This window comes from Centropristis striata, chromosome 13, assembly GCF_030273125.1.
Source record: "Centropristis striata isolate RG_2023a ecotype Rhode Island chromosome 13, C.striata_1.0, whole genome shotgun sequence".
NCBI classification, from domain to species: domain Eukaryota; kingdom Metazoa; phylum Chordata; class Actinopteri; order Perciformes; family Serranidae; genus Centropristis; species Centropristis striata.
This window is the reverse complement of record NC_081529.1, coordinates 6,968,641-6,982,086: the sequence shown is the minus strand read 5'-3', so window position 1 is coordinate 6,982,086 and position 13,446 is coordinate 6,968,641. Positions and strand designations below refer to the sequence as shown.

The window sequence follows — 13,446 nt, the reverse complement described above, 5'->3', positions numbered from 1 at the left end:
TTGCAGTGTCTGCCCTTTGAGTCAGAGACACTAGTGCAAGAGCTTCAAACACATGTGAACCAATACACGTCCGAGAGACACACACACGCGTGCAAAAACACAGGCACGCACATTCGAACACACACAATTATGCCAAATGCCGGGAACATGCAGACACGCACACACGCCCTGTGATTAACCTTCAGTTAGTCTCAGTACGTTAACTCTGCTGGAAAACACCCCCCTCGTTCTGCGTGGAATGCTGAGGAGCAGCACAGCGATGACGAGAGACAACTGACTGTCTGTTCGTTTAATAATATGACATATTATTCATCTTAGCAGTTAGCAGTTAAGCAAGTTACCATGCATCACAATTCGTTTTTTTTTAAAAAAATAAGGAACTAAGTGCCCTTTATGCATTGAGTCAGTCACCCATGGGTGCAGGTGATGGAGTCGGGTGGTTACCGGTTTTGCTGGTGTGCAAGCTTTAACTGGTTTAATTTTTTTCAAAATATACGAAAAACAGTGTGAGGACATTAAAGCATGTAAATATGTTTTAGTAGAAACCCACAACATTAGTATATGTCCCCATTACTTCCATTAAATAAATATTTAAAAAAAACTTAATGATACCTTTAAGTTAGAAAAAAAGTAATGCAATAAAATTATTATTATTAATACTAATAATAATAATAATAATAATAATGACACTAATAATAATCATGATAAAAAATCATCCTCAAAGAGTTTAATTTTTTGGGGATTTTAGTTTGTGATATATATTCTTGTGAGAAATGGTTTTCACAGGGCAGCGACAACACGTTGTAATACAGACAAATACCTCATGACATTTATTGACTATAGAACTGACCAATATGTTTCCTGTCCTTTAACTGTTGTCATTGTTTTCATTGTGACTTTAAAAAGTAATTTGCTATTTGTTACTGTGGAACATAAAGCTTGGTTTAACTCTAACCACTTATGACTAGAGCCCGACCGATATATGATTTTTGAGACCGATGCCGATACTGATTTTAGAGGAGGAAAATTCATAGATAACTGATATGGTGGCCAATAAAGTGTTTTTTTTTATTGCTAGAACGAAAATAGACCTTTATGTAGACAGATTGTCCACCACTCTGCAAATGTACCCAGAGAACTACTTTCTCAAACAAAAACTTCATCAAATAATATTAACATTCTAATACATTTTCAAACATTATACAAACAATGAATTACTCTGTCAACCAATCCTATAACTGAGGAAAAAAAGACTAAGTGGAATAAATAAATAAAAAATAAATAAATAGCAAAATAAATATAATTACTGTTCAGTTTCAGTCAGATGCTGACTATAAAAATAAAATAAAAAAAAGTTTAAAAAACCCCCGAATTAATCCCTAACACTAGGTGTGAATCAGCAGAGCCCCCACGGTACGATTTTATGCCATACTTGAGTCACAATGCAATATTATTGCGATTTTAATTGTTTTGTGATATAGTGAGTATTACAATACAATATATTGTGATTTAACGTTTTAACTTTATTTTGTGTCCACAAAATTAAATTAGCCTAAATAGAGAAAGTTTGCAGCGTTATTTCGACAACTTCCTGACACAATATCCTGATGTGATGCCTATAGATTCCCCAGATCTTCTAGTGTCATTTGATACAAATATTCTAGTTTATTCCTAAAAGTCAGCCTTGGTGGCGGTGATTCGATATATTATTGCCACGCAAAATATCGTGATAATATGCTGTATCGATTTCCCCCACCTCTACCTAAATCCATTTCTAAATCATGTCAAGCAACAATTTCTGCATTATATATTGTGTAAAAAAAACTTTTCATAACGGCACATATGGGACAGCACATAGACGGATACCGATACACCTTTGATAGGCCAATATCAGCCGATAATATCAGTCAACCTATATATCTGTCGGGCTCTATGAAACATTAAATTCTAACAAACCCATTTCCCCACCTCCTTTCCATCATTATCTGTGTGTGTCAGGATACGTGCCAACAGTGTTGTTCTAACAAATCATTCCCACCTTTAATCCACTTTATAATTGTTACCGTGTGTGTTTGTGAGGACAGAAACGTAGACGTACCCCCTCAGTGAACACACAGCACACATTCACAACCACCACCTGTCAAAGATGTTAAGGTCCTGGTAAGATGTCAGCCGTTTCAAATTCCTTCAGGCCAAACACTACACACACACACACAGACACACACACACAGTTGATGCCCCACTAGAGTATGGATCAATCTCAGCATTGCAGCCGCCTACAGGCCCTTTATCCCCGTGTGCAGCGAGTACACATACACTGCACAGTTCCGCTTCGTGCCAGTGATCAGGAAAAAAATACAATCCCAAATTCCCTTTTCCCCTTCCTGAACAGTCCAGGGGAGGAAGAAGAGGGAGGGGCAGGGCGAGGGAAAACATTTGCGCTCCTCGTTCCAGAAACAACATCCAAATGGTAGCTGAGAGGGAAATGTTTCTTTAAATGTTTTGGAATGACTCTTTCATTACCTCCCTCTCTCTTTTCTCTCAGCCCTTTCCTTCCTTCCTCTCTCTCCCTTCACAACTCCATCCCGCTTTCCCACCACACACACACACACACACACAAACACTTTGGCTCCCACTTCACAAGACAGTTAGTTTGCCATATTGGGATAAACAAGTTGCCAAGAAACACGCTCTCTGACTCCCCAACACGTTCGGAGCCTCCATTTTCAGATCCTCATAAGAAACGTATCTCCATATCAGAGAGGAGAAAGCCTGCTGGAGATCAATTCTGATAGAGCTGCAAATCTGACACACACCCGCCCACACGGCGAAAAAAAATCAGAGGAATCAAACTCGAAAACAAGAGTCTTGATCGCCAATCGATCTAAGATGGACTGAAACACGACCGAATCCAAAAAACGACAATGCTGGATCATGTACAAAAGCTCCTAAAAATACAGGAGAAAAATATCTGGTATAGATGTCTGCCACAAGCACACACACACACACCACAAACACGTACACACACTTTGTGAACCCATCTGTTATCCATCAGTGGTACTCAGAGCAGGGTTAGCTGGGGGGGAATCTCTATTGATCTCTGGTTTTTATTCGCTGCAAGAAAAACATTCAAACTGTAAAAACTCTGCCATGCTGTCCGCCTCTGCCACAGCTAACTGGAACACTGACACTGGTAACCATTAATTCTGACAGGAAAGCAGGAAAAGGCACACGCTCAAGCACGCACACACACACACACACACACATACACACACGCGAGGGGTGTGCAGGATTTGCATACATGTCTGGCAACAAGTATCCGTCTTTATGTGTTCATTCAGGCTGTGAGCGTGTGGTTTCCAAAGTGTGGGTCTGTTAATGATTTCAAAATGTGAGTCTGGTTTTCCTGCCTCCTCTGTTGTTTAGAGGAAACTATTTTGTTTGTGAGTTCAAGTTGAACACAAACTATTTCTCAACTTCACTTAAAAATGTCTCTGATGTGTGACAAGTTCATGTTCCGACACGTCAACCTTCCGCTCGGTGAAAAGCCGCACCGCAATGTGTTAATGCCTGATGTGGTTTTACTCTTCTGTTATTGTTTGTTGATAAAGACATCACACAATACAGTTAGAGGGGGATAGATTTGCAAAAAAACTGACTTGCTACAGAAAACAAATCTGCTACAAATGTATGTTAGTAACTGCTGTTGCAGATGTTACATTTGTATGGTGCTTATTGTTGTTGTTTCTCTGAAAAAGTGACAGATATCCGGCTAATAATAACACTATTTATAAAAAGTTAATAAACTGTCACAAGGACAAACTGCTATACCTAAAGATAAGATAAACTTTTACTGATCTGCAGCAGGGAAATTCAGTTGTTGTAGCAGCAATACAGATAGAACTATATAAAAGTTAAAATATAGAAAGTAAAGTGACAGTGGTGTGATTAGCCCTCTGAACCCCAGATCTAAGCTTAAAACAGTGATATTTCTTTAAAATAATTTCATGCTACGTCTCATTTAATATTTTTACCAAAAATGTACCTTTTGCACAAACGAGATTTTGTAAAAAATAAATAAATAAATAAATAAATGAATAGAAAAATCAATTCTGCTCTGTGTAGCTGTGAAGCCATAAATGACTCAACTGAGACCAACAGTCACGTGACAAAAATTCAACTAAACTATGACTGAACTGCAGGCTCTTTACACAGACCAGAGAGGAGAGGACAAGAAAGTTTGTTCGGCAGAGAAAGTAGCAAAAACCTGCCTGCTACTTTAACGTAGTTAAAGAACTGTGCACTAAACTACTATCTGTTGGTTAACAAAAATATCATTAAAATATAAAACATATTCACTCCAGTAATATATTCTAAACTTCCATAAAAGCATGCAGGCTAGTCCTTTGGCTCAGACAGTGCAACAGTGTTGGCAGAGGGACTGCACAATTAGAAAAAAATATCTAATTGCAATTATTTTTGACTGATATTGCAACAGGATTCACAATATTGGCGGGAATGGTCCGTTTTGCTTAATCTGTCTCATTTTTATTGAAAAATATATTTAAATGACCATGGTGTGATTTTTGGCTGTACCAAACAAACATTTTCTTCTTAAGTCAGTAGAAATTTTGTGAGCTGTGAAATCTCTGCTGCACCACTACTGAAATATTTCTTCCTAACAAATATTGTAAATTCTGCAATTTGGTGTGCATATTGTAATTTTAATAACTAATAACTGTGCAGACCTAGTTGCCAGCAGTGTGGGCTGCACATGTAATGGAAGAATGCATTGTACATACATATAGAAGGTTGTAAATGTACAGATTTAATAGGATGCTGGCAAATGATCTGTCCATGTGATAGAAGAGTCGCAGCTGGATGCAGCACCTTATTCAATGATCACACGTTTAACCAAAACACAGCATCTAGAATTCCTGCTTCATGTGTTTTCTTTTCTTGCAACTCTCTCATGCAAAACTTGCTCTGACAGTTGGATGGAAACACACCTCGTGAGTCTCGCTGTGCCGTGCTGTTGCACTCAGAAATCTCCTGTGAAGACGGCAGGTGTTGTTCCGACACACTCCTCGATGCAAGCAAATGGAAACACACTCGCAACAGGCACACACACACAATCACGCAGTGTCGCACACAGACAGACAGACTGGTATGCACAGGTGCAATGGAACACAAATGCACAGACGTAGAAGAACAAATGGCGGCTCCATGTACACCTGTAGCACAGGGCTGATCATTTATCATGAAGTTAAGTGGCAGCACGACATTACTTTGTGGTAGATAAGAATAAGATTAATAGAGACTGTTTCCTGTGATGTTGGTGCAGAGTACAAACCACAGAGCCGGTGTGTCATTCCTTCATTTTTAGAGGGTAACAACCTATCAGTAAATCTTTCAGCATAAATGGCAGCTGTTAAAGCATCAAATGTGCATGTTGTCTCTGCGGCTCAACAGGCTAAAGCACATATCAGGTAGTTACATGTCGAACCTGCTCATCATGTCACGACATATTTAAAGTTTAACTATTGGTGCATTCACGTGCTCCTCGGATTGTACCAAGTTGTATGAGCTTTAACCCTTAATAGGGCACTCATTGAAATACTTGCAAATTCCAAATTTCATCCCCAGAGAATATTGGAGGATATTACATACTGCCAGAATGTGTAAAAAAAAAACATACGAACCCAGGGGAGGAGGGTAATATTTTGAGAAAAAAGTTTATGAGATTTAAGTGGTGAATCTGCACAAAAAAAGTTGCTTTTTTTCACTTTTTTCTTGTAAATCTGCGACTTGTTTCTTGCAGATTTGCCACTTTAAATCTCTTAAATCTGCAACTTTTTTTCTTATAGATTTGCCACTTTAATCTAGTAAGTTTGCAACTTTTTTCTCGAAATATTATTTTATTTATTACTCATTTATTACTCATTTTAGATATCCGCTGAAGTTACCAAATATAGTTCTTCGCCTGATAAAGGGTTAAGCAAACAAAACAGACGCTACAAAGAAGATGTGTTGTATTTTATTGCTCAGAAAGTTTTATAGAGCATAATACTTTCCTAAAACCACCAGAATATTGCTTTAGCTGACTTGTTATCAGGGTTCATGTTAATAAATAACTTCTTTAAATAACGAACAAGCTGACCGCTGTCAGTACAATACAGTAGCTTTGTTTCCATTAAAGTCGAAGCAAATTTTGAGGCTAAATTTGAAATGTCACATTACACAACATGCAAATTAGGGACGTTCCAATCAACTGGTTGAGAGCAAATAAACAAAGCTGCATAAATGTACTTTGGTCAAAAGATGGCAGTGTAATGTGTAACTGTAGGCTAATCGGTCGGTAAACAGAAGAAGAAGAAAAGATTGTGAGAAAGAGAAAAAAACAATAAAAGAGTTAGCTAATCGGACAACTTTGGCCACCCATAAGAGATAAATGGAGAGAAGTCTTCAGGACTTGGATTTAATTGGGCAACTTATACTCGTTCTTTCATGTCAGCTCTTCTTGACCTGCATGTGGAGTTAAACGTTCGATACATCAGAACTTGTTCAGATAAAGCATCTCCATCTCTCATTTGGCACATTAAATATTATTTAAAAAAGTCAAAAACAAACTCAATCGAGTGTAAAAACTTTGAGGTGCATTTTTGAAATGTATTAATTTTTGGTGTTTCCATCAAGCTTTTCTCATGCAAATCTTCAAAATGCGTATTGAAATTTGTTGATGAGTCACAACGTCATCATCCAGAAATCTACCTCAGGTCACATGGGGAAAAGTTTTCAAAGGGGCTTGGGAAGACAAACATCCATCATTCTGATACTAAAACACTAAAATGTGAATGTTTTTGAATACATAGGGAACAATACTGGGGAGCTACAGAATGACATAATAGCCTAAAATAAATAATGGGCCCACCCTTTTTATTGACCGAGCATTGACCTCTTTACTTTTAATATGGCTCAGACGTGTTTCCAGTCACATACAGGTGCATCTCAACCCATTAGAATATGGTGGAAAGTCCATTTCCAGTAGTTCAAGTCAAATAGCCCCAACCAAGTACTGAGTCATATAGATGGACATACTTTTCAGAGGCCAACATTTCCACATTAAACATACTTTTTAAAATTGGTCTTTTGTAACATTAATTTATTTCTGAGACACTGAATTTTAGGTCATCATTAACTGTAAGCCATAATCATTCAAATTAGAAGAAATTATATAAATTAAGACATGAAATCTTTCATTCTGTGTCTAATGGATCTATATAATGTGATTTTTCCACTTTTTGAATTGAATTCCAGACCAAGTTTGCTATGATACTCTAATTTATTGAGATGCACCTGTAGACCATAGTGGTGGAGCAAGCCCATCACACCACCTCATCTTGTGCACTGTCCCTATTTCTCTCTGTTGATGTTATATTTGACCGGGAAACTGCAGACAAACTTTCACAGTTTTGTCAACCTTGCTCTCAATGTTGTGAGTGGCGCGCTAACAACAGCGCCTGTTGCTATCAGCAGATAGCTAAAGGTTTCAGGGCCAGGCCCATGTGGGAACAAACGCTGTAGTGCAGCTTTATTTTCCACAATTGAATAACCATTTTTACATTCAAATGTCTGTTTTTGTCTCACAATCAAACACATAAAATAATTTTGTAATATTTGTTGACAGGCCTTGCCTGGAACTTATTTTTCAGATTATTACAACACCACATGAATGCAGGGTATGTATGCTGGGAGGGATATTATAAACCTTATGTAAGGGGACACGTAGAGACTCAACATGCAGCCAAACAGACAGACATAACGCAGTGTGTGACCTTTGTGTGTTGGAGGCTGTTGTTTGACTTAAAGGGAGGGTTCTGGCACAGTGAGCGACTTAGCTAATGCTTTGGGTATTTCGACATGCCGCGGCACGCTCGTTTTCTCACACTCACACACACACACACACACATATACACACCGACCTATCACTCTTGCGCTTGACAGCTGTGTGTGTGCGTCATGTGTATGTGTGTGTGTTGTGTCGTTTGTCTGCCTCCGACAGGTTTATTGTAGCAGGGCAGCGGTGCCTTGTGCTTTCTCTTAAGGGGCCTGTTTTCTCTCCTGAAGGATTCAATTAATCTGAGAGGGGACGTGTCCGAGCCACGTCTTCACACACACACACTCACACACACACACATGTAGAGGTCTGTCTTGAATACATATAAACACACACTCACCACATTAATTTTAACGTAAACAGACACACTAACCAAGTGGCGTGGAAGACAAATTGGTATTGGCCGAGACAACCCTGCCCTGCCCTGCAAGCTGCATGAATTATGCTTACATTTGTGTGTGTGTGTGTGTGTGTGTGTGTGTGTGTGTGTGTGTGTGTGACTGAAAGAGAGAACATTTGAAGGGCTACCACATTTATCTAACAGCGCAGGAATATGTTGTGGTCAGGATAAATCTCTTTCTCAGTGCAGAGAGTCCCAGGGGGAAACCCCGGCTCTAACTGCACTAAGCACAATCACATGCTCCCGTCCCGTACACAAGACCTCAATCCTCTCATCTACACGATTCTCCTCGCACACAAAACAACAACCTCAGCTCTTATCCCTTGAAAACAAAACACTGCTCTCCACCTTAGGGATTGTGCCCACTTAGCTCTCCTTCTCCATTTGTCTTGAGCTGTTTTCATCTCCGTCTATTGACTTCCCTTCTCTGCACTCGCTACAACACCTACATTTGCCTGTGCGTCTCACTCCTATCTTCTGCTACTCCCTAGAGATCACTGAAGTGTGTGTGTCTGTGTGTGTGTGTGAGGGAGAGAGACAAAAGAGCAGAAAAGTTGCTGGTTCAGACGTGTTATCCCTTAAGTCTCTGTGATGAGGGACGCCGCCCTGAACGACATTCTCGCCTCATTAAACCTGCATTTGTTCCAAACTGTTCTCCTGAACCTGCAACGGTCATTCCATAAGGTTAAAGCAATCACCGAAAACAATGACCAGTTTATATAACACTCCAGATATTCAACCTACACCCTGTTTATGCATGCTTCTACGGTTTCTACGGCTCTCGACACCCCGGGAAAAGCAACTGGTGGACAGGGAGGGTGTATGTGTGTGTGTGTGTGTGTGTGTGTGTGTGTGTTTTACGTTTCCCATAGCTACAGCGACACTGTGTTGTTGGTTAAGAAGATATGCAGCATTTTAAGGGTAAAATTCAAGCACTTTTCAAGCCTATTCCTAATGTTAAAAACAAAATGATTAACATTTGGCATTTTCCAAACTTTCCAAACTTCGTAGGAACCCTGGAACTGACTAAACAACTAGTCGAAAAACAGGAAATAATATGACACATGCCGTCAGGGAAATTTTGTGCAAAAGAATGTTTAGCACTAAGCCTCCAGCTGGTGATTAACTAAAAAGTACTTAATGATAGATCAATTATCAAAATAATAATAATTACTTGACTAATCGATTGGTTGAATAATAGTTGCAGCTATATTTGGCACCAAAACAGGCAAATGAGAAACAATCTTTGATGAATTTACCTGCAAAACAATGTGTATAATTCTTATTTTTAACTTGTTTTTTATCATTCTTGATACACAAATTTAACAGTCGGGGTTCCTGCACCTATCTAAACTCAAAATCAAGACATTTTCAAGTTGCATTTTTAAGCTGTTCCAGCACCTTACAGCTGTGGGAAATTACATTTTTATATACCGTACATACACAGTATACTGATTATTTCACTTCTTCATCACATTAAATGTTATTGTGCTATAAACAATCAAAATGTTTCAGGACAGAATTCTACAGAATGGTGACAAATTAACATCATGTTTCAAAATGTGCTTGTAAGTAGTTATGGAGTCTTCAAGCAGTTTCAACCACTAAATTCAAAATCTAAGCACTTTTTAAAATGACACATTTAAATGTTAAATGTTTTCAAGGCTTTCCAGCAGCCATGAGAACCCTGTACACAGCAGAGATTCAGCCTACACCCAGTTCATGCATGGAGCCAGGCAATGTATTGATATTATATTGATATCATGATGTGAGACTAGACAAAGGGGTGTATATTTTTTTTTAACTTAACTGACTCTGTTCTTATAAATTTGCCTTTACCTGCTTAGTCATGATATCCACATTACCGATGATATGACATTAAGTGATATTTGATTTGTTTTCCATTTCGTCCGGCTGTACTTCTGACATTTCTATAGCACACGAAAAACTGGAGCACCAGGTGTGGTGTGTTTTATATTTCCCCCACAGCTGCAGCAACATTTTTGTTGGTTTAGAAAGCAACGGAGTAACCAACTGGTGAAAAACTACAGAAAAAAAAAGGTCAAATGCTGTTTGATTGTCAAGTGTGTCTGGGAAATATGGTGGAGAAAAACACATAGTACCAAAAATTGTTGCACAAATGGAAAGAAATCGTCAGTTTATCTGCACAACCACGTGCCTAAACCTGCCTCCTGATACACGCCCTTCACAATAAAATAATAAGCGACCTTTAACAGTAATAGCAGAGTCTCTGAGGCAGCAGCGTCTCCTCGGTGCAGCCACATTTCAGCAGGTCCTACCTCTGCTGCTCTGGGATGCCAGGGGGAGGGAAGAGGACAGATGGCCTCAATCTGGTGATGCAGGCTCTGGCAGACCTCCTCTAGACAGAGGACCATTTACAGCCATTTCACATCTATAAACACTGACTCAGACCTTATCGTGTTTAGATGAAAAACCTGTGTGAATGAATAAGAATGGGTGCTGCGGGGTTTGCTGATGGAAAATTATGTCTTTACAGAGTGTACAAGCTGCACAAATATCACACTCTTTGCTGCTCCACATTGCATTTAAAACAAATGTTGCGCTGCCACACACACATACATCTGCCAATCTTGAGTTGAGGAAATAAAGGAGACACTGTACTCCGTTAAGTCAGGTGGAAATCCTATTAAAACCAAACTAAAACTGAAAATAAGGGAGTCTCCTGGGAAATAAGGGTGTGTTGGCAGCTATAAACAGTCAACCCTGCTATCAAGAGGTCAGCCAAAAACAACAGTGCAAAACAAATGTCTTGAATTCCATTAAAAACACATGTAAACAAAAACAGTAGCAGGGCGACCTTGGCTCCTCTGATTGCGCTCCAGGTCCTTGAGCGCTGCATTCCCCCGCTGTTTATTGCAATTAAACGGGAGCATTATGAACATTTGCAATTACCGGGTAATTATCATGTAACAGGGCCGTATAGTGTTATTACAAGCATGGGACCGAGATCTCAATTGGGTTTGGTTAATGTAATGTGTGGGGATTTGATATTGAGGAGCGCCATAAAGCTAAATGACCTGCATCGTACGGCGGTGTGTGCGTGTGCATGTGTGTGTTTTAGTGGGTGGAGGCTGTGTAGTGTGCGTAGGGGAGTGAGAGTCAGAGAGTGAGAAGGTCAGTGTGTGGGCTGAATCAAATGTATCCCGTTTTAAAGGAGTGTTTAAACTGCCAATCTGGGCTGGAACATTGGTCGGGTCAATTCCACTTCACAAAAGCCCCCCCATTGGCTTCACATCAAGTTGTTCCACACAAGCAAGTCCGTGCACACACCACAAGCAATTTTCAGCTCGTTTTAGAGCCACAGGAGGGGAAATGGAGGAACAGCATCCCAACTGAAACACGCCGCTGCTACAGAGAAACATTTTATACAGTAATGGCATTTACGTGGTTTACCACAAATCTGATCACTTCACCTGCAAATATTTCCATGTTATTCCAAAGCCGCAAAAATCAGCTCAACAAGCGGCAATAAGCTGCGCCCTGGCACATCTCTTTGCCACGGCACACCCATCAATCACCCTAACGCTCCCTGCTGAGAGTTGATTTCATCTCTGACAGCTTTTTCATGTGCGTGTGTGAGTTTGAGTGTGTGGGCTCTGTCGGTGTGTCAAATTAACGCTTCATCAGAGCCCGTGCCCTGGGAGCACCGCTGCCTCACTTTACTAGACCTCTAGTACCACGAGCTCCGAGTGACAAGTGCTGCATTGAACCCACGCTCCGCGATAAGGACGAAGGGGGGAACACAACTAAACCTGAATATTATCATCCCCGGGATTTACCTCCGAGAAGAAACCAGAGAAACTGTAATTGTATCTGTCTGCTGCTAACTGACTTCAGGGGGATGGAAGTAAGTAACTCGATGAGAGCGTTTGTCAGACTTTCCATTTTCCAAAAGACACAGCGACCCTATCTTTCCTACACAAGCTTGAAATATGATTTGAACCTCGATGACAGCACTCTGACTTTCCCCTTTGACTGACCACGAAACCGTATGCAAACCTCATGCAATGTTATCTTTTGTTGCATAATGTTATTTTAAGGCTTCCGTTACTAATAGCAGAAGCAGACATCACAGTGCAGGCAGTGAGAGTGCAAAGGAAAGACTGCAGCTCAGCAGGAATAACAGATACTGTGGTTGTTCAGGTAATACAACACACACGATTGTCTCCATCATTTTTTATGACATTACATTGACTTACATTCATTTCCTGGAGACTTGCCCTGACCCTAACCCCTTACCCTGACCCTAACCTGCAGGGTCTTCAACCTAAAAATGATTTACCTTATTTTGTCCCCACAAAGAAGATGGGTCCCCACACTGTTACCGTGTCAACAGATTTATGTCCCCACATTGTCAGTAAAACACAAACACACCCCTGTGTGATGTAAACAAACACATGGAGGTTTGCTTTAAAGCACATCTGCCTCATTAATGCCACGCCTTCCCTTTAAAAGCCAAAAACATCCAGTTTGCATCCAACCTGTGCTCGTTTCAGTGCGCGACACACACACACACACGCGCGCGCACACACACTTGATCTCTCTCCTCACACAGTTTCCTCAATGTACTTTACAGCAGGGATGTCCAACACAAATGGTACAAATGCAGCTGAAAGCAGCATCAGCCATTTTTCCTAAATGTTCCAGGAGAGCGCTTTTACTCCAAATACAGCACACAGAACCACAGCCATTCTTCGCTCTCACACACACTCCAGCAACCCCCCCAACAGGGTAAGAGGTGGTCTGTCATCCCTCTGAGGTCGCAACTTTACCACCCCCACTCTCCCAAACACACACACACACACACACACACACACACACACACACACACACACACACACACACACACACACACACACACACACACACACACACTGCATCTGCTCTCTCAGCAATGACGGTGTAATGGTCCACATGCAATCCAAGGCCATTGCACCCTGACCTGCATACTGCTGCAACAACACCCACACCACAACCCTCTACAGTGAGCCCCTGCTTGTGCCGCCGTGCCTATTGCAAACTGTAATTTTTCGCTAATGCCCGTTGCAAAGTCTGAGAATCCTAAACACGATGCCATACTTTCACATTTGAAACTTGTTTCATAAAC

The 13,446-nt window shown here is 40.4% G+C and overlaps 1 protein-coding gene across 1 annotated transcript in view; it reads right to left on the bottom strand.

Annotated features, from left to right (window-relative positions):
• Window positions 1-13,446, bottom strand: part of tnrc18 (trinucleotide repeat containing 18) — a 62,630-nt gene that overhangs the window by 46,795 nt on the left and 2,389 nt on the right. The window lies entirely within an intron of this gene.